The sequence below is a fragment of the Myxine glutinosa genome, chromosome 3 (assembly GCF_964187855.1).
Source record: "Myxine glutinosa chromosome 3, kmMyxGlut1.1, whole genome shotgun sequence".
Taxonomy (NCBI): domain Eukaryota; kingdom Metazoa; phylum Chordata; class Myxini; order Myxiniformes; family Myxinidae; genus Myxine; species Myxine glutinosa.
This window is the reverse complement of record NC_136263.1, coordinates 10,333,503-10,354,938: the sequence shown is the minus strand read 5'-3', so window position 1 is coordinate 10,354,938 and position 21,436 is coordinate 10,333,503. Positions and strand designations below refer to the sequence as shown.

The window sequence follows — 21,436 nt, the reverse complement described above, 5'->3', positions numbered from 1 at the left end:
GGTGAGTGGATGTAGATGGTGTGAGGAGATTTTCATCCTAACTATCCTCTAAATGACATTAACACACTTTACACTACCCGAGGTCTTTCCCTGCCAATCCATTGGCCATCTTACACTATGGGTTCTAAAAACCAATTCCCATTGACCAAACTGTGGTGCTTCTCAATTTGGGGTCTCACTCCCCAGATTCAACTCCCGGTGCCCTTGCTCAATTTCAGGACTGGGCCGTGTAGCTCTCCCAGCAGGTCTACCCACCTGCACACCTCCACCACTGCAGTTGCCACCCGAGCTTACCTAGCTCCTCACCCTAACCTATCTACTGGGGAAGGCCCCTCCTGGCTCTGTCACCCCTCGGTGCCCTCTGGCACTGGGCTACCCGGGTCCGTCCTCCGGATCCTCGGGCCCCATCCACAACTACCGGCTCCCAGAGCCCACCTGCGGCCTCACCTGGCCGACATCCTCACAGTGGTGGAGTGCCCAAACCAACTACACACACTAACAGGCTACACGCCCAGCCATTTCCACAACACTAATGCACCCATCCAAATACCATTCTTTCACCCGCACCACAGATGCCAATATCCAACCACAATTTACCTATACCCTCTACCTAACACTTACACTACCCGCCCCGGGTATTCGTGATGGGGGTCCACTCTTCCCCCATTCACACCTTCGCACCATCCACTCCACTCCATAGTTTCCACCATACTCACTCCACGACCATCCATTCCAATACTCCAGATATTCCACACTACCATTTATTCCACACAACCATTCTCCATACACCTGTTCTTCATACCTGTTGTTGCACACCTGTGCAATCATACCTGGTGCCACCTGCACCCTCCTTCCTTCCTGGACCATTCGGTCAATACAACACTCATCACTATCACTATCACTCTCACTCATACACTGCTCCATCCACCTGTTCAGTTGCACACCTGTGCAATCACACTTGTTCCTTACACACTTTTCACAATACACTTCCAATTCTCAAACACACGGCATCATCTCATCTAACTACTCCCCTCTGAAACTTGCGCTTCCCCGTCGCCCCTTACATTATTGCGCTCCCTCGTCATTATCATCCAAACTAATCTACCTGCGTCCCCACTACAGGTATCCTTGTCACTAACTAATCTTAACGTTACCTAAGGTCATCTTCTAGGTCCCTACACATTATCCAAACCCTCCCGGTTTTCACTGCCATAAACCCCATAACTAGTGCTCCTTTGCCCCCGCTGTGAGGGATGGTGGATTGGCCATCCCATCACATGGGGCATCTCTCACTATAAATTTTGCACACCCAATTTCAACAAATCAAAAATTTGCCAATCACTACCCATCATCTGCCAATCATTACTGCCAATCCTTTGCCAATCATTAAATTTTTGCTTTTTCTAATTTCGGGGCCAAAACACTAACCTCATCACCCGTCTACTTACTAGATCCTCTCGGTGCGCCAATTCACTTCTAAAGCTCGGCTTCGTACAGCCGAGCAATGAATGCAGGTTCTTTGGTGCCGGCGGCTGGATGCGTCCGACACTCGGTGCAGGGAAGGACGCTTACCCGGGCCGAGATCCCACGCACCACCTCGGCACGGAGCCATGCAATGGCCCGATCTCGACCTGCCGGAACGCCTCAACAAAAAGGGGTCGCCATGACGACCCTTCCTATCGGGCTGCCCGCTCCCCCTAGTGGAGCACGGACGCGGCCGTTCAAAGCGAGGCCCAGCGTGGATCGCGTACGGCGGTTCTTTCGAAACCGCCGTGGTTCGGATCCCCGCTGGTCCTCGCGGCACGCGAAGCTGCTCGGCGCGCACCGAGGGCCCGATTCGGCTAAATGTCGTTCTAACCGTTAACCCGGTTACCGTCGATGCCTCACCTGCATGCTTACACCCCGCAGCCCATTCCTTGCTCATACATCCAGCTGTTCCCATGCTCCTCGTCATTGCACCTTCTCTTACACACCTAGGTACACTCATTCCGCTCACAGACTTGGTCACACACCTGACCACCGAACACCTTTGCACACACTCGTCGTTCGCACACCTCACCAACATACCTCTTCGCGCCCCCTCCTCGGTCACCTCCTCTGTGACAATCACAGGTGTGCTCTCACTCGCACACCCAACCACGTGCCTCACTACCAACTCAAGTGTGCATTCCCACACATGCTCTACCATTCCAGGTGTACATCCTCTCTCACCTGCCACAACCAACTCATGCTCCGTGTCACTCTCACTACTTTCACCACCACTCTTGACAGCGCACTCACCCTTACTCTTGACAGCGCACTCTTTCCTCATGCACCTGTCCGTTACACACCTTTCTCGCGCACACTCTTGCGCACCCTCTCCCGTTACTTCCTCCGTAACACTCACCACAGGCGTGCAGCCTCCCTTACTCTTGACAGCGCACTCTTTCCCCATGCACCCCAGAGTCGGACATTCTCGCACACCTCCTCTTTCGCTCACCGTACCCATCACACACTTCACCAACGGCCTCTCACGAACACCCGGATCCAAATCAACCCCCAAGCCGACTGAAGCTCCCCTCACATCATGTACATTTCCACGTATATCGCCACTCACCTCGGCACCTCGTCTCCGCACCTCCTTCGCCACCTGCAAACTCTTTATTTGGTTAGCGAGCACATCATCACGATTTGAGCACAGACCTTGTACCAATTCCATTACCTCCTCCTTTATCTCCCTCTTAGTTTCCCTCCGTCTCTTCTTAATTTCACTCACCTCGTCTTCCACTTCCTCTAATTTTTGCTTCACCTCTTTTATTTCCCGGTGCGTCTCCTCTATCTTGTCCTCTAAGGCTACCGTGACCGTCTCTATGTGCATCCTCACCTGCCGGTCCTTTGTCTCCATTACCTCTGTCACCTCGTCCAACCTCATTGTCAGTCCCTCACGTACCATCTGACATTGCCTCTGTGTCGCTATCAAGTCGTCCTTGATGTCTCTTTGTGTCGCTTTCAACCCTCCTAGTACCGCAGTGTTCTTTTGTACCTGCTCCACTAACTCCGTCTGTCCCACCGTCAGCTGTTCCACCTCCTCCGTCAGGTCCTCTATGCCCCCTTGTAACTTTGCCGTCCCATTTCTCACCTCTTTCTCTATACGCTTTTCGCCTCGCTTTACCTCCTCGCGTACCCCCGAGACCTCCTCACTTACACCTCGTCGTATCTCCTCCTTCATCTCCTCCCTCTCTTTTGTAGATGCCACCCTCATCTGTCCCAATTCATCCCTCTGAGCATCCAATTTGGTTTCTACCCCGATTTTCACCTCCTCTATCTGCTCCCCCATTCGTTTAATTTCCCGGGCGAATTGCTCCCCTATCTCCCGCAATTTGTCTTCCATCCTATTTTCTAACCCCATTAACCCCTTCTTTACCTATTTTATCCCGTTGTCTAACCCCTCAAATGTATTGTCTAACTTCCCAAATTTCTTGTCTAATCCCTCACCGGTACCCCTCGCTTCGTCCCTCATTGTCCCCATTTGGCCCTCTAATCGCTCACTATTAGCCCTCGCTTCGTCCCTCATTTTGTCCATAAGGGCCCCGATTTGTAGCAACAAAAGGTTCGAATCCAACGGCGGCGCTGCTACGGTCGCGGTCCCCGCAGCCATGTGCGAGGCGCCATTTTGCGCGCCTGAAACCTCCTCAACCACCTCCTCATTGCCCCCTTCCACATACATTTCCCCGAGGTCCTGGGTCGATTCTACCCCGTTTATCTCTCCCACCGACATCCCGTCGCCTTGACCTGCCATGGCGCGATTTCAAAATTCGGGTTTTTCTTTAAAAACAAAACAATTTCCAGCAGCTCGTAATTTTGAGCGCGTTAAGCGCACTTCGGGTCTGACCCCGCTCCCGACACCAATTGTTACGGTTCGCGGTTAAGGATGTAATGTTTGCTGAGCGGAGGCACCGCGACCTAACAGTTTCCCCGATTCACCCGATTCACTCGAACGTTGGCCGTATCGCGCCACAGCTACTCAATGAGGGAAAAGACAAAGATGACGCGGATGTGAAGAAGAAGCAGACAAAAAGGTTGGAAATACGAATCTAATTTATTTACTATTTACAGGCTCAAAAAAAACAAGGAGAAGGAAAGATAATAAAATAATATACAGAAGGTATTAGAGACACAGTGAAAATTACTAGCTTATCCTATGCAGTCTTAATTTATTCCCAGGACAGAACAAATGGAACAAACTCATGTACACAAAAGGATGCAAAGGCAGGAGGTGGATGGCTGGAGGGAGAGGAAAGTCCAATGGGGTCCTGCAGCACGATCAGCGCGTTTAGCAGCCGCCGTTCCTTCGCGGCCCTGCTCAAAACCGCCGTCCAGGCCCCAAGCGGCTATTGAGTGTTGTTGCTGCTGTGGACGCTGCTGCTGGCAAGCAAGGCGACGAATAGCAGGCTTTGTGCTTCCCTGGATGATCTCCTTTGAACAAGAATCGCTGCTGGATGATCTCTTCTCTTGGACAAGAATCGCTGCTGGATGATCTCCATTCTCTCTCTCTCGTAGGACCTTGCGCGCGCGCTTTTATAACGCCCCCGGCGATTAAGCCGCCGGCCTTCAGGACACGCCCATCGGTGTGCTCACCTCGGCCCTGGTTGGTCGCGCGACCCTCTGGCTCCGCCCTTGATGACGACGGGCGGGCACGCCTTTCTTCCCCAACCCGAGCACATGTTTAATGGCGGCAATTGTAGTTGGCAATGCGAATGGCAATTGACGAAAGGGGAAGTGGAGGTTTTGGGAATGGGAATGAAGGGAATCTATCTATTTCACTTGGTGCAATGGAGTGTCATTTTAATGGAAGACAAGGCCTTACCCTAAAACACATAATAAGGATAAAAACTACTGAACAAGGGTAATATAGTGTCCTTCAATGGATGCTTTATGGAATTAACTACCGAGACGCCCTTTGACCTTTACACAACACTGGAGGCAGGAGGGCTCAGAATCAAACAATGTTACACAGCAATTTACCACAATACAACACAATAAAAAAAAATACAATCCTCATATCCGCAACAATATATATATATATATATATATATATTGTTACGGATCGCGGTTTAGATGTTATGATGGGCTGAGCGGATGGTCCAACCGCGACCGTTACAGGATCCCCAATTGGCCCGATTCCACCCGACGTTGACCAGATCGCACCACAGATATTCAATTGGGAAACCTCTAAAGCGACCGAAAGAGAAGGAAAAAAGGAAAAGGAATAAAACGAGAAGACGGACAGAAGAGTAATTGGATTTATTGTACACACACAAGCAAAAAGGAGCAATCAAGTATATTTACAACACATAAGACGCAGGTGACACAGTGAAAATACTAGCTTATACAGACTTAATTAACCCTGGGACAGAACAAACAAAACAAACTCACGTACACAAGGGTGGAAAGGCAGGAGGTGGATGGCTGGAGGGAGAGGAAGGTCCAAGGGGGTCCTGCAGCACAACCGGCGCGTTTAGCAGCCGCCGTTCCTTCACGGCCCTGCTCCAAACCGCCGTTCAGGCCCCCAAGCTGCTGTTGTGGCTGCTGTGGACGTCGCGTGCTTTGCCAGGCCTTGTCCGACTCGTCTGGTCCAAACCCTCAACTCTTTCTTGGTCCACTCACTCTTTACCACCGACTCCTCACCGCAACCAACGCAACCAACTGACCACCACCACCGACTCCTCACCGCAACCAACGCAACCAACTGACCACCGACTCCACTGACTGACTCTGACTCTTCACCACCCTCTCACTTGCTTCTTGCGTGCGCGCCTTTTATAGCGCCTCCAGCGATCAAGCCGCCGGCCTTCAGGACACGCCCATCGGTGTGCTCACCTCGGCCCTGGTTGGTCATGCGACCCTCTGGCTCCGCCCTTGATGACGACGGGCGGGCACGCCTTTCTTCTCCGACCCGAGCGCTTGTTCAATGGTGATTTTGGAGGGGAGGTAATTGGCAATCGAGGCTCGGCAATGACGAAAGGGGATGTAAAAGGAAATGGAGATTTTGGGGATGGGAATGGAAGGGGATCTATTCTCTTTCACTGGTGCAATGGAGTACTTCAATTAATGGGAGACACAGCCTTACCCTAAAACACAGAATAAGAGATAACTATCAAACAGGGGTATTCTATTATTTGGCTGACGTGTATGCTTGTGGACTAATTATGGGATGCCCTTTCACCTTTACACAGCTCCGGAGGTAGGGGGGCGCAGAATAAACAATAATAATAATAATACAGCACACAATCAAAAAAAATACAGTCCTCATCTCCGCAACACTGCACCCTCCTCCTCTTAGGCACGTCCCGGCCTACAACTTTTATTTAGTGTGACACGTAGGTGTAGTTCCCTCTACTTTTAACCTGACCCTGAGTGCGACAGTTTTAAAACATAAATAAATGTGTCCCGCTGCTCCATTGCACCCTGCCTAACAGACTTACGCCCACAGTTAACCGAATTGCGGAATGGTCTTCAAACTATACACTGACGGTGGGAAGCATTATTTACAATGACGCTATTTTTATTTACAAAACTAACCCAGGACCTGTGATTGTTCTTTCTGGGGGGGAGACAGTCTGCTCTGCATCGATGCACCATTAAAGCACCCAAAAACTCACCAATACAAGCACCCTCAAGCACCAATCGGTGCAGTCACCATAGTTCATCAGTGTTCAATGCATGTTCAATAAAAATAAAATCAACAACCCCTAACCCTGCAGGTGATCTCTTGCTCTTCGGCTCCCTCTGCTGGTTATTATTATTTGGTCTTCCAGATGTTGTCATTCTTTCATTTTCTTACTGGCGGCCTATTTGCAATAAAGTGTGCCCAATGTGTCCTTTTTATTTTCTTTATTTATGGCCCACAGGGCCAACTACGTGTGGTTCACCTGTGGGGCATCGGTGCCCTGTGGCCAAGGTCCGCCAGCAAGATTTCGGGCCCTCATGGCCGGTTCCAGCAGAGGGGCCATGCCCCACCCCATGGGGTCCATAAGTGGTGCTCGGCCACAGACATGTGGTCCATAATGTGGTGCATCGATGCAGACAGCTGGTTCTGGGAATTTCGGGCGCACAATGGCCGACCCACGCACGCTCCCCTCGGCGCCCAATGGCGCACAGGTCATGTGGGAGACAAAAGAGGGACAATTGAGCGAGGGGTAAGGTCACAAGGGTACACATCAGTAAGGCAATGCAAGGCGAAATGCGTACGGAGGGCGAAGTGAGAAAGCTCGTCCCTACCGTACGTCACCCCCCTGTCACCTACCCTACCCTTGCCCTTACCCCATATTTACAAAATCTACCCATTTACAAACTCGTCACTACTGTCACGTCTTCCACATATTTCCCTTATACCAAATTCGTCTCCACAATCCCTCTACTTCAAAATTTGCCATCACCAAATTCATCATCAATCCTCATAAGGAGGAAGAGATGGAACATCAAAGCACAATGTCACACCCACGTCATGATGCGTCTCACAATCCAAACATTTGCATCATAAAAAATAATCAAAACATGGCATGGTGTGGAGTACCTGTCACCTCAGGTGAGTGGATGCAGATGGTGCGAGGAGATCCTTCATCCTAACTATCCTCTAAATGATCTTAACACACTTTACACGACCCGGGGTCTTTCCCTGCCAATCCATTGGCCAACTTACACTCTGGGTTCTAAAAACCAATTCCCATTGACCAAACTGTGGTGCTTCTCAATTTGGGGTCTCACTCCCCCGATTCATCTCCCGGTGCCCTCGCACAATTTCTGGGCTGCGACGTGTAGCTCTCCCAGCAGGTCTACCCACCTGCACACCTCCACCACTGCAGTTGCCACCCGAGCTTACCTAGCTCCTCACCCTAACCTAACTAAGTGGGGAAAGCCCCTCCTGGCTCTGTCACCCCACTCGGTGCCCTCTGGCACTGGGCTACCCAGGTCGGTCCTCCGGATCCTCGGGCCCCATCCACAACTACCGGCTCCCAGAGCCCACCTGCGGCCTCACCTGGCCGACATCCTCACAGTGGTGGAGTGCCCAAACCAACTACACACACTAACAGGCTACACGCCCAGCCATTTCCACAACACTAATGCACCCATCCAAAGACCATTCTTTCACCCGCACCACAGATGCCAATATCCAACCACAATTTACCTGTACCCTCTACCTAACACTTACACTACCCGCCCCGGGTATCCGTGATGGGGGTCCACTCTTCCCCCATCCACACCTTCGCACCATCCACTCCACTCCACAATTTCCACCATACTCACTCCACGACCATCCATTCCAATACTCCATACCATTTATTCCATACACCTGTCCTCCATTCACCTGTCGTTGCACACCTGTGCAATCACACCTGGTGCCACCTGCACCCTCCTCCTCTTCCTGGACCAGTTGGTCAACACAACACACATCACCATCACTCACTCATACACTGCTCCACACACCTGTTCAGTTGCACACCTGTGCAATCACACCTGTTCAATCACACCTGTTCAATCTTCAAACACACGGCATCATCTCAGCTAACTACTCCCCTCTGAAACTTGCGCTTCCCAGTCGTCCCTTTAAACTATTGCGCTCCCACGTCATTATCATCCACACTAAACTACCTGCGTCCCCACTACAGGTATCAGTCACTAACTAAACCTTAACGTTACCTAATGTCATCTTCGCTAGATCCCTACACACGATATATTCTAACCCACCCGGGCTAGTTTTCACTGCCATACACCCCATAATCTATAGCGCATCTGCCCCCCCTATCATCCCCCCCCAGTCCTCTGACGCTACGAGCCCCCGTCGCAAGAGGTACTGGGTCCTGCCTCGGCATCTAGAGCCGAGGCGATCCATGAGGGTGCCTGCTCGCCGGCATAAGGTCTTATCCGGTCGGCATGGACGATCCGAGGGGGGGCCCGTGGCCCCATTTTGATTTTAATGACCACGTCACAGATTTGCGACAGGACGACTCCCGGGCCTTGCCAGGGGGATGTGAGTTTTGGGCACCTGCCCTTCCGCCTCCGGGGATTAAAGAACCAAATCTTCATCCCCGGAGCGTATTGACTCCCCTGGCTCCGGTCGTCGTACCTACGCTTCATCTTGGCCCCCGCCAGATGGAGCTGGCGGCGGGCGAAGGCATGGACCCGCTCCATGCCTTCCTCCAGGTGACGTGCGTAACCCTCCCTCGGCGGTGTATCCGTGGTGTCTGGCACGGGACCGCATAGCAAGTCGGCGGGAGCCCGTAACTCCCGCCCATACATAAGCAACGCTGGACTGCATGCGGTGGCCCCGTGCTGGCTAGTTCGGTAGGCCATCAACAGGTACGGGAGATGTTCGTCCCAGTCATCCTGACGGGTGGTGGTGAACAATGCCAGTTGTTGGATTAATGTTCGATTGAACCTTTCCACCATCCCGTCAGATTGTGGCCGCAAGGGCGTGGTCCTGGTTTTCCGAATTGACAGGAGTCTGCACACATCTTTTAGCAATTGACTTTCAAAATTTCGACCCTGATCGGTGTGCAGCTCCTGTGGAATCCCGTGCCGACATACAAATCCTTCTACGAAGGCCTGTGCTACCACCCCTGCTTCTTGGTTGGGGAGGGCATAGGCCTCCGGCCACTTGGTGAAATAGTCCATTACAACGAGGATATACTTATTACCTTGGCGGGTGCGGGGCAGCGGTCCTAGAATATCCATAGCCACCCGCTCAAGGGGGGCCCCCACCTGATGTAATTGGAGGGGGGCCCTCATCCTCCGTGCTGGTCCCTTTTTGGCAGAACAGGCGTCGCATCTCCGACACCAGTCCTGTATGTCGCGCCCCATATTCACCCAATAGAACCTCCGGCGGACCCGAGATATTGTCTTTGTCCTGCCCAAATGGCCGCCGGAGCGGGTACCATGCACCTGTTGCAATATGACGTTCTTGAATTTGTCAGGGACTATCACCAGCCAGGAAGTTCTATCAGAGGGAACCTCCACCCACTTGCGATACAAGATGTTGCCTTTCAACTCCAGGGTCTGCCACTGAGCCCAATACGCCTTTGTTTGCGCCCCGAGGGGGGTGACCTCTACCCCCTTTGGTCTTTGCCCCAATTTGACCCATTGGAACACCGGCCCCAGAACAGGATCCTCCTGCTGGGCCGTGCTCCAAGCCAACTCTCCAAATTCCTCGTCCGCGGTTAGTGGCAAAATTGGCCCTCTCACCCGGGTTGCCCGGACGACGAGAATCGGGGCGGAATCGCCCAATTGCTCCCTCTCCTCGTGTCTCGCACAAAATTTACAGTTTTCCCCCAGACAAGGACGCCGAGAGAGTGCGTCCGCATTACCATGGGCCTTCCCGGCCCTATGGGCCACATCAAAATCGTACTGCTGCAACTTTTCCAACCACCTTGCAATTTGGCCCTCCGGTTCCTTGAACCGAAGGAGCCATTGCAAGGAGGAATGGTCAGTTCTAACCAAAAATTTCCGCCTGTACAGGTACGGGTGGAAATGGTTCATGGCAGCCAGCATAGCCAATAACTCTTTGCGAGTGACACAATAATTTCGCTCGGGCCTACTTAAGGCCCGACTATAGTAACCAATCACCCTCTGCACGCCCTCCTGTGTCTGAGACAAAACTGCGCCCAATCCTTCCTGGCTCGCATCCGTGTCCAGGGTAAATGTCCCGTCACTAGTGGGGTAAGCTAGAAGGGGTGCGGATGTTAGACACCCCTTCAATTTTTGGAAGGCCTCGTGGCACTCCCGTGTACAATTAAATCGCGTCCCCTTCTCCGTAAGCCGGTGGAGGGGACGGGCCAACTCCGCAAATTTCGCCACAAAGCGCCGGTAGTAGGAGCAGAGTCCCAAAAATCCCCGCACCTCCTTGATGGTACGTGGTGCGGGCCACTCCTCTACCGCTTTAATTTTGTCTGGGTCCGTTTTTACCCCCTCACGGCCGATCACGTGACCTAGATAGGCCACCTCTCTTGCAAACAAAGTGCACTTACTCGGGTTCAGCTTCAACCCTGCCTGTCTGAGGCACCCGAACACCTGGTCCAAATTAGCTACTGCCTGGGGGAACATTTTGGCATGTACTAGGACGTCATCCAGGTACACCAGGCATGATTGCCATGGCATGCCGCCTAGTACATGTTCCATCAATCTTTCAAAGGTGGCGGGGGCGTTACACAAACCAAACGGCATCACAGTGAACTGATACAGCCCCTTACCTGTGGAAAATGCAGTTTTCTCCTTCCCTGCCCTATCCATCTCCACCTGCCAATACCCACTCTTGAGGTCCAAAGTTGAGAACCAATTTGAGCCCGCAACGGCATCGAGGGTGTCATCAATTCTTGGCAGGGTATATGAGTCCTTGAGTGTCACGTTGTTTAGCTGGCGATAGTCCACGCAGAACCGCGTGGTCCCATCCTTCTTTTTGACCAGCACAACAGGTGACATCCAAGGACTTCCCGAGGGCTCGATCACACCTGCGTCGAGCATTTTTTCAACCTGCTCGTCAGCCTCCGCCCTCTTGCTCCAAGGGAGCCGTCGGGCGGCCTGACGAATAGGACGGGCCTCACCGGTGTGGATCTGATGTTTTACCAGGCCCGTACGTCCAATATCCTCGGTGGACAAGGAGAAGAGGTCCAAATGGGACCCAACCAGTTTGTGTAAGGCCTCCCTCTGGGTACCTCCCAACTCTACACTACTACGATTTACCATCTCGCAAATGGGATCGGGCCAATTCCTAGAACTTATTGAAGGCTCCCCCTGGGGCCGGCTCGGCTGGACGTTCTCGCCCCTCACTGACGCGACTTCTCTAACTGGGGTGCAGCCAGCTACCTTCGTGCCCCTCACTATAGTGCGTGGTTCCGTGCTAATATTAATTACTCGGACGGCCACCACCAGCCCGTCCGTTTTTACAAGGGTACGGCCCACGATTAAACCAGGTATGGATAGCGCTGCCACCGGTTCGACCAGGCCGCAGGATTCCTGCCATGTCGGGCGAGCTGACCATCGGGCCGGCACGATGGCCTCGGCCCCCGGAGGGATGGTCACGGCCTCAGGAGCCTCCAGCTCCACCCTCTCGGCCGTGCTCACCCCCTCCAATGGTAGCTCTTCCACTCCCCATCGCAGGATCCCCCGACTCAAGTCGATTTTACAACCACTGGCAGTCAACAAATCCAACCCTATTAAGCATGGGTCGCACACCTCCGCCACCCAAACCTCTATCTCTTGCTTTACCGATCCCAACTTGAGGGTCACAAAACCACGCCCTATGATCGGAGCCGTTGCCCCGGTAGCCAACTGCAAACTATGATTTTCCAGACGCTGGATTTTACCCCAGCCGTCTGCACTCGAATTAAGGACCACGGGGCTGATGATCGTGGCGCTGGCTCCCGTGTCCACCACGGCGTCTACCCCCACGCCGGCAATTTTGCACCGAATTGTCAAACTACCCGTCCCAATTCGGCCACAATGAATGACCTGTCGCGTCAACGAGGGCTTCTCCCCATCCCCTACTGCCGAACACCGCCCTGCATGCCCGGCACGTTCTAGTTTCCCGGGCCCTGGCGGGGGGGTGTCTGAGGTCGGCTAGGCCGATCTATACGGGGCGGAGTTGAGAGCATCGGTTGGCGGGAAACGTCCCGGCGCGGAGCTCGACACTCCCATGCACGGTGACCCATCCGAGCACAATTATAGCACCTCACCTGGTAAGGTGCTTGCCTCTGGTATTCCAAATTCCCCCCCCTGTATGTCCGAATTGGGGTACTCTGTCGGGGACTACCGGGTGCCACCGCTGGGGCCGCCTGCCATGGTCCAGGTCCCGCCAGGCGCCGATCCACTAACCTCCGGACCATACTCTCCAGGTCAGGGCCCCCGTCGGGGGCGGGCCCCCTTGGGGGGCCGCCCCCCATCACGGGCCCCATCTGCCGCACCGCCACTGCGTGGCGCTCGCCTCCCCGGGACAGGGGCCTCGCTGCTTCCCAACGGGCTGCAGCGTCGGCCGCCTGACTCATGGTCCGCGGGCGCCACATGGCGAGCTGTTGCCGGAGCTCCAGATCCGGAAGGGCCTGAATAAAGTGATCCAGCGCCAGGCTTTCCTGGGAACTCGCTGCCATGTCCGCGTGTGCAATCCCGACCGCGCGGCGAATATCGTGAGCAAGTTCCCCGATGGTCTCCTGGGGCTTGCGTTTTCGCTGCGCAAGTTGGGCTTTAACAAGCTCGCTTTGCTGTTCAATGCCGAACCGATTAATTAATGCCGCACGGAGAGCTGGCAGGGTGAGAGCACCCGGTGGTAAAGCCGTCAGCACCTCCGCCGCCGCACCGCGCAGTGCCCCCACCAGGTGTACTCCACCTTCGTCCGGATTCCAACCGTTGCCTTTACACACGTACTCAAACTGCGCCAGGTACGCCCTCAAATCACTCTTGCCGTCATACGGCGCGAGTGGGACCTTGTGGGCGCCCGAAGGTCGGACCCCGCGCGTCACTCCTTGCGGGATCAACGCGGGACCAACCCGTTCGGGCTCCCACAGTACGCTATTCCCGGGGGGCTCCCGCGCGTCCCCCGTCCCTCCAAACACTACCCCTCCTGGTGTCGATGCCTGGGTCGCCCCTCCGCAACCCGCTACCCACGCCATACCCCCACATCCTTGCTCACCAGCACCCCCCTCACTCCCCATAGCCAAACCTCCTTGCACACCTCCCCTGTCCATCCACTCCGGACCAGTCATACATCTTACCATTGGTCCCTCACGAACACCCGGGTCTACACCACCCCCCAAGCCGACTGAATCTCCCCTCACATCATATACATTGCCACTCACCTCCGTACCTCGTCGTCGCACCTCCTCTGCCACCTGCAAACTTTTTATTTGGTTAGTGAGCACCTCGTCATGATTTGAACACAGACCTTGTACATATTCCATGACTTCCTCCTTTATCTCCCTCTTAGTTTCCCTCCGTCTCTTCTTAATTTCACTCACCCCCTCTTCCACCTCCTCTAATTTTTCCTTTACCTCCTTCATCTCCCGGTGCGCCCCCTCTATCTCTTCCTCTAACGCCACCTTAACCGTTTCTATGTGCGTCCTCACCTCTCGGTCCTTCGTCTCCATTACTTCTGTCACCTCCTCCAACTTCTTCGTCAACCCCTCATGTACCATCTGACATTCCTTTTGTGTTGCTATTAATTCGTTTTTAATGTCCTTTTGTGTCGCTTTTAAACCCCCGATGATTGCAGTGTTCTTTTCCACTTGGTCCGCTAGTTCCCTTTGTCCGACTGTCAGCTGTTCTACTCCCTTCGTCAGACCCTCTATTCCCCCCTGTAACCTAGCCGTATTATTCCTCACCTCTTTCTCCATACGCTTCTCACCTCGCTTTACCTCCTCGCGTAGCCCCGAAACCTCCTCACTTACACCTCGTCGTATCTCCTCCATCTCCTTTGTAGATGCCACCCTCATCTGTCCCAATTCATCCCTCTGAGCATCCAATTTGGTTTCTACCCCGATTTTTACCTCCTCTATCTGCTCTCCCATTCGTTTGATTTCCCGGGCAGATTGTTCCCCTATTTCCCGCAATTTGTCCTCCATCCTATTTTCTAGTCCCATTAACCCATTTTTCACCTCTTTTATCCCGTTGTCTAACCCCTCAAAATTATTGTCTAACTTCTCACCGGTACCCCTCGCTTCGTCCCTCATTACCCCCATTTGGTTTCCCATTACCCCCAATTGCTCACTCTGCAGTTTGAGGGACGCCTGCATTTGCGCCATAAATTGCTCCATGAGGGCCTGCATTTGGGCCATCCCTCCCACTTGTGCAGCGGGTGCGGCCGCCGTAGCTATGTGCGAGGCGCCATTTTGCGCGCCCGCAACCTCGTGCGCGAGGACGCCATTTTGTGCGTCTGATACCCCCTCAACCACCTCATTGCTCTCCTCTTCCCTTTCTTCCCCGAAGTCCTGGGTTACCCCTAACCCGTCTATCTCCCCCACCGACATCCGATCGCCTTGATTGTCCATGGCGCGATCTACAAAATTCGGGTTTTATAAAACAAAATTTCGGCAGCTCGTAATTTTGACCAAAAATTTTTTCTACACGTTTTAAAAATTTGGTTCGGGCCTCGAATCCCACTCCCAGACACCAATTGTTACGGATCGCGGTTTAGATGTTATGATGGGCCGAGCGGATGGTCCAACCGCGACCGTTACAGGATCCCCAATTGGCCCGATTCCACCCGACGTTGACCAGATCGCACCACAGATATTCAATTGGGAAACCTCTAAAGTGACTGAAAGAGAAGGAAAAAAGGAAAAGGAATAAAACGAGAAGACGGACAGAAGAGTAATTGGATTTATTGTACACACACAAGCAAAAAGGAGCAATCAAGTTTATTTACAACACATAAGACGCAGGTGACACAGTGAAAATACTAGCTTATACAGACTTAATTAACCCTGGGACAGAACAAACAAAACAAACTCACGTACACAAGAAGGGTGGAAAGGCAGGAGGTGGATGGCTGGAGGGAGAGGAAGGTCCAAGGGGGTCCTGCAGCACAACCGGCGCGTTTAGCAGCCGCCGTTCCTTCACGGCCCTGCTCCAAACCGCCGTTCAGGCCCCCAAGCTGCTGTTGTGGCTGCTGTGGACGTCGCGTGCTTTGCCAGGCCTTGTCCGACTCGTCTGGTCCAAACCCTCAACTCTTTCTTGGTCCACTCACTCTTTACCACCGACTCCTCAACGCAACCAACGCAACCAACTGACCACCACCACCGACTCCTCACCGCAACCAACGCAACCAACTGACCACCGACTCCACTGACTGACTCTGACTCTTCACCACCCTCTCACTTGCTTCTTGCGTGCGCGCCTTTTATAGCGCCTCCAGCGATCAAGCCGCCGGCCTTCAGGACACGCCCATCGGTGTGCTCACCTCGGCCCTGGTTGGTCATGCGACCCTCTGGCTCCGCCCTTGATGACGACGGGCGGGCACGCCTTTCTTCTCCGACCCGAGCGCTTGTTCAATGGTGGTTTTGGAGGGGAGGTAATTGGCAATCGAGGCTCGGCAATGACGAAAGGGGATGTAAAAGGAAATGGAGATTTTGGGGATGGGAATGGAAGGGGATCTATTCTCTTTCACTGGTGCAATGGAGTACTTCAATTAATGGGAGACACAGCCTTACCCTAAAACACAGAATAAGAGATAATTATCAAACAGGGGTATTCTATTATTTGGCTGACGTGTATGCTTGTGGACTAATTATGGGATGCCCTTTCACCTTTACACAGCTCCGGAGGTAGGGGGGCGCAGAATAAACAATAATAATAATAATACAGCACACAATCAAAAAAAATACAGTCCTCATCTCCGCAACAATATATATATATATATATATATATATATATATATATATATATATATATATATATATATATATATATATATATATATATATATATATATATATATATATATATATATACAGACTTAGCATTTAATATGGAATATTTTTTTGTGGGGGTGAACTTACTTTTCAAGATGTCTTAAAACCAAAAGTTCATTGGAATTATGTTGAAATTATTCTAGATTTTGTTAATGTGACCTTTAAAAGAAACAAAAACCACATTTGACATTTCTAAACAAATAAATTGATCCTTGAAAGTGATGTAAACTGATATCGAACTCAATTCATGGACAGTACTGTGTTAAACTTCTGTACGTTTTCCAGAAGTATCTCTTTATTTTGCACATTAGCCAAATTTTTTTTAAACAAAAACAAAAGTTAAATTACGACTGGGATTACAGACAGTAAAATTACAGTTCAGTACTTCGTGTAACCCCCACGAGCATTCAGGAGAGCACGTACACGTCGAGGCATGCTATTCATGAGATTTGCCAAGGTTTGGACAGGAATCGCTTGCCATGCAGTGACAATAGTCTGCTGCAATTCATGCACAGAGGTAGGCTGCTGGTCCAAGTTGTCGATTTGACGCGTTAATTCTGCCCACAAGTTCTCTATCGGATTCATATCCGAGGACATGGCAGGCCACTCCATATGCTCTACACCACGGTCAGCAAGAAAGTGTTGGATCATGCGAGCACGATGAGGCCGTTCATTGTCATCTTGGAAGACAAAGTTTCCTCGAAAGGCGGCACGAGCAAATGGAAGCAATGTTTCTTCCAGAATGGCCCTGTACTTGAACTGGTTCAGGTTTCCATTCAGAACAACCAGGTCAGTTTTGCCCCCTGCATGAAAAGCAGCCCAAACGGTCACCCCACCACCTCCAGCTTGGACTCTTGGCACTATACAATCTTTGTTGTAGGCTTCATACACTATTCTGCACACTCGGACGCGGCCATATTGACGATAGACCAGAAATCTAGACTCGTCACTGAAGATCACATGATTCCAGTGTCCTGGCTGCCATTGACGGTGCTCCCTGGCCCACTGCAATCGGCGCTGGCAGTGTTGTCTGGTCAGGCGTGGCTTTCTCAGGGGACGCCTGGCACGACAGCCTGCTTGAACCAGTCGTTGGTTGACTCGCCTTCTGGATACAGGCACATTTGTCAGTTGCTGCCACTCAGCCCTAAGCCGATTAGCTGACTTGGTACGGCCATTGCGGACTAACCGGTGCAGCTGGCGATCATCCCTCCTTGTGGTTCTGCGGGGACGTCCTGGCCTCGGTATTGGAGTAGGGACACCCCTCTGAGCATTTCGTTTCAGGATCTTTGACACCTGACCTTGAGTGATGCCATACTGCCGAGCAATAGCACGCTCTTTCATGCTGTAATTTCGTAAAGCCACCACTCCATGACAAACAGCATTGTCGAGTTGACGGACCATCTCCAGAGGAAGCGGCAATAACTTTTGGAGACGTGCAGCAGTTGTTTTCCACTAATACAGAACACAACAACCCTTGTATACCCGACTGTGAAGCCAATCGTCAAATGCACCTGTCCGTACATTTTGCCACGCCACCTGTGATATAATCCTGTTGTTGACTTCTTGCTGCGACAGACAGTGACATGGTTCTTTTAACAAATAAATCACCAAAGTGTAAAAGAAACTCACCAGATTGATATACTGAGTTAAGAAAGTAAACCCAAGTCAAGAAAAAAAAAATATTCCATATTAAATGCCAAGTCTGTATATATATATATATTTATATATATATATATATATATATATATATATATATATATGATTTAATATTGCTTTAATTTTAATTTTATTATTTATAAATGTTTAAACTATTTATGATATATTAATCAGAAACACATAAACACGTTATGTAGGCATTACATTTATTTCTTTAATCAGGGAATTTACATGATAAATAAACTGGTTCCCAGTGAAAACAAAATTACCAGATAATTATTTATACCTATTTCCACACTAAAAATATAGTACATCAGTATTATTTTAAATATCAGTATTTTTATGAATGCTGTAGCATTTCTCTGATAATACCCTTAGTTATATAATAAACCGTCATGTAAAACACTCATAAGTTGATTGGACAAAGATCAATAATGACACTACAAGATAACTCACTTGGATTTAAATTGAGAGCTATATGTCATTTCATTTGCAAATGGGACCAATAACCTTAAAGATTAACTTTAGTCTTTTTAGTTCTATTTTCATATTTATAGAATTTTTCATTACATTGTATTTTTATTGTACTTCTATCATATTTTAAATGACATGCATCTCACCATGATGCCCAGTTGTCAAATAAAATCTATATATGTATGAAACAAGAGCACTGCACAGCCAACTAGCCAACTTGGTCTTCCAGGAAAAAGAAAAACAAGAAAAATCGATATATTGACATGAACCTTTTAATAGTGAGACCAACCACATTATTAATAAATTATGTACAAATTAATATTCACATTGCTTGATTGCTGTTATCACTTTAAAAATTTATTTATTCTCCTTAATATCATATTGCCTGCATACCAAGTGGTATAAATAATGACAATAATAATAACTAGACAGCTGTCACAAGGACAGTTACAAAATCTAACTCCACACTATGTGAGTGAATGAATGAATGATCGTTTTAAGGCCATTTTTCCCCGCTATAGTGGGGGTTAGCCTTGTGGGCCCCATGACAATCATGGTTCCCTGTTTGAGGCAATGTTTTTATGGCCGGATGCCCTTCCTGACGCCAACCCTTGGTCATGCTCTTACGATGCGCAGGGATACGGTGTACCTATTCTAAACCGGGGTACACACCGGGATCATTCATCCCAGCAAGCTGGTACTCAAGTTGCCGACCTCGGAAGGATGACAGGCTGAGACAACCCCCCTGGCGTTAATTCAGCGATCGACCGGGATTCGAACCCAGGATCCTAGGATCCCAAGACGGCACCCTAACCACTAAGCCAACACCAGGCTGTGAGTGTGAAGTTATATTAATATTCAAATAATTTCATGCAGAAAAACATCACTGAAATGTACTGCTAACACCAGAAAAGCAGGACCATTATTACATCTTCATATAACAGAATCACAATGGGTAATCCAAAAGCCTGCAATTATCATAAATATGGATTGGAGTTAACAAAACTAGTAAAAAAAATTCTCCTCTTCATGTAATGAATATTAACACTTGTTACTTCTTCATAAGTACATGTCAAGAGCAGTAAATCTTTTCAGGTACAGTTATTATGCAGAAAAACTGCATATCAAATGGAACAAACACCAGGAATGTCAGTCTAATGGCCTTTAAAGTGTAGATTTTTACCATGCACTTTTCTCAGATTACCACGTTGCAAATCCAGAGTGTGAACTTTAGCCACATGGTACTGCCTCAATGTATAAAATGCATCGACAATCAAAGACATCAGCGGAAAGTGATGGTTGTTAATCCCATGCTGAGTGTCTCCAATGTGATCACCCAAGTTGAAGATGTCTTCTGATCCTACTTCCGCTCGGACAACATGATTGATTTGAGACACCTTAATTTGATGAGCTGCTGATCTGATGTTAGTCATTTGCCTGATGCAACGTTCTGCCGTGCGTATCGCTCTCACAGTTCCGAATGAAGGAATAACTAAGCCACCGTTGTTCCTTAGTTGAAGCAAATGATAGTTATCCTCAAACGATGTGGGCACAGCATCAGAAACCAGTTTGCTACGGCACACATCGCATTCCAGTTTTTTCAAGATTTTCTTTACGACCCATCCTGCAATGTAGACCAGGGCATTGTCAACCAGCATGCCAGATGTGGTCGGCAGATAGTCGCGATCCAAAACCACATTGGAAACATCCTGAAACGGGGAAGGTATGACTTCGCCATCTTCCTCACTGGGAAGAACAGTAGAGTCGGCGTCCTAAACCGAGAGGGAAGGAATCTCATCCTGAACGGTCACATTGCCCCTACTGCTAGGCTGCACTCCACATCGAACCATCAAATGACGGAAGGCTGCTTCGAACTGCATCGCTGTTGGATTAATTATTCCATCCACCTGAAATAAAAGATTCATTGATTTGAATAGTGCAGCCCTCTAAGGCAAGTTCTTGGGTGAGTGCCTTGCTCGTCTAGCGTCTAAACTAGTTCGTCTTCACGCTGTTGAAACCAAAGCATTCAGAATCATTGGAATCTCCCGCGAAGAAGCTAACTCCAAGGGCCTCTCACTCACTCACCGCAGGCAGGTTGGTGGTCTTTCCGTCTTCTACCGACTCCTCTCTGGCCTTGCCCCCCCAGCTCTCTCTGGGCTCTGTCCCACAAATATTCCTACAGGTCGCACAAGATCTGCCTGCAACCCTCTTATGGTCAAACTGCCAAAATCAAGACTCTCTGCTCACCTTCACTCCTTCATTCCCCTTTTTTCCCGCCTCTGGAACAAACTCCCTCACTCTCCTCAATCCCACTCCACCCTCCAGGTCTTTAAAACAGCTGTTCACCACCATCTCTTATCTTCCCCCATCCAAAACCTTGATCTTTTCTACCCCCACTAATTTCACCCCAGATCCAATTTTTTGAAATACCAACTTCTGTCCTGGAGGTCCTTGGTGTCCTTGTGTTTTATACTTCTCCCTCCCTCCCCCCCCCCCTTCCCACGCCTCTTCCCCCCAAGCACTCTCCCTCCCACACATCTCCCTGCTCTCAAATGTTGTGTTTGTGTGCTTCCCCTTCTTTCCCCATCTTGTCTTCTGCTCCCTCTTTTTATATATCTTGTTTGTCTGGTTGATTTGTTTGTGAAGTAAATGTTAGCTCTTTCACGAGCCTCGATTCAGTATGCAACAACAACAACAACAACAAAAAACTAGTTTTGTTGAACCACCAAATGGATAAGTTTATTTTTCAATGCCATTGACATATTTGACAACTTAAATTTGCAATCATTCAATTAATCAACATTTCCTGAAATTGCACTTTAGACTGTATAAACAATGCCAGGTTGAAAAGAAATATGCATCTTAAATACAGG

At 50.2% G+C, this 21,436-nt stretch overlaps 1 long non-coding RNA gene across 3 annotated transcripts in view; it reads right to left on the bottom strand.

Moving 5' to 3' along the window:
• The window catches only part of LOC137423813 (uncharacterized), a 60,919-nt gene that overhangs the window by 38,124 nt on the left and 1,359 nt on the right, over positions 1-21,436 (bottom strand). The gene's annotated exons all lie outside the window — the stretch shown is intronic.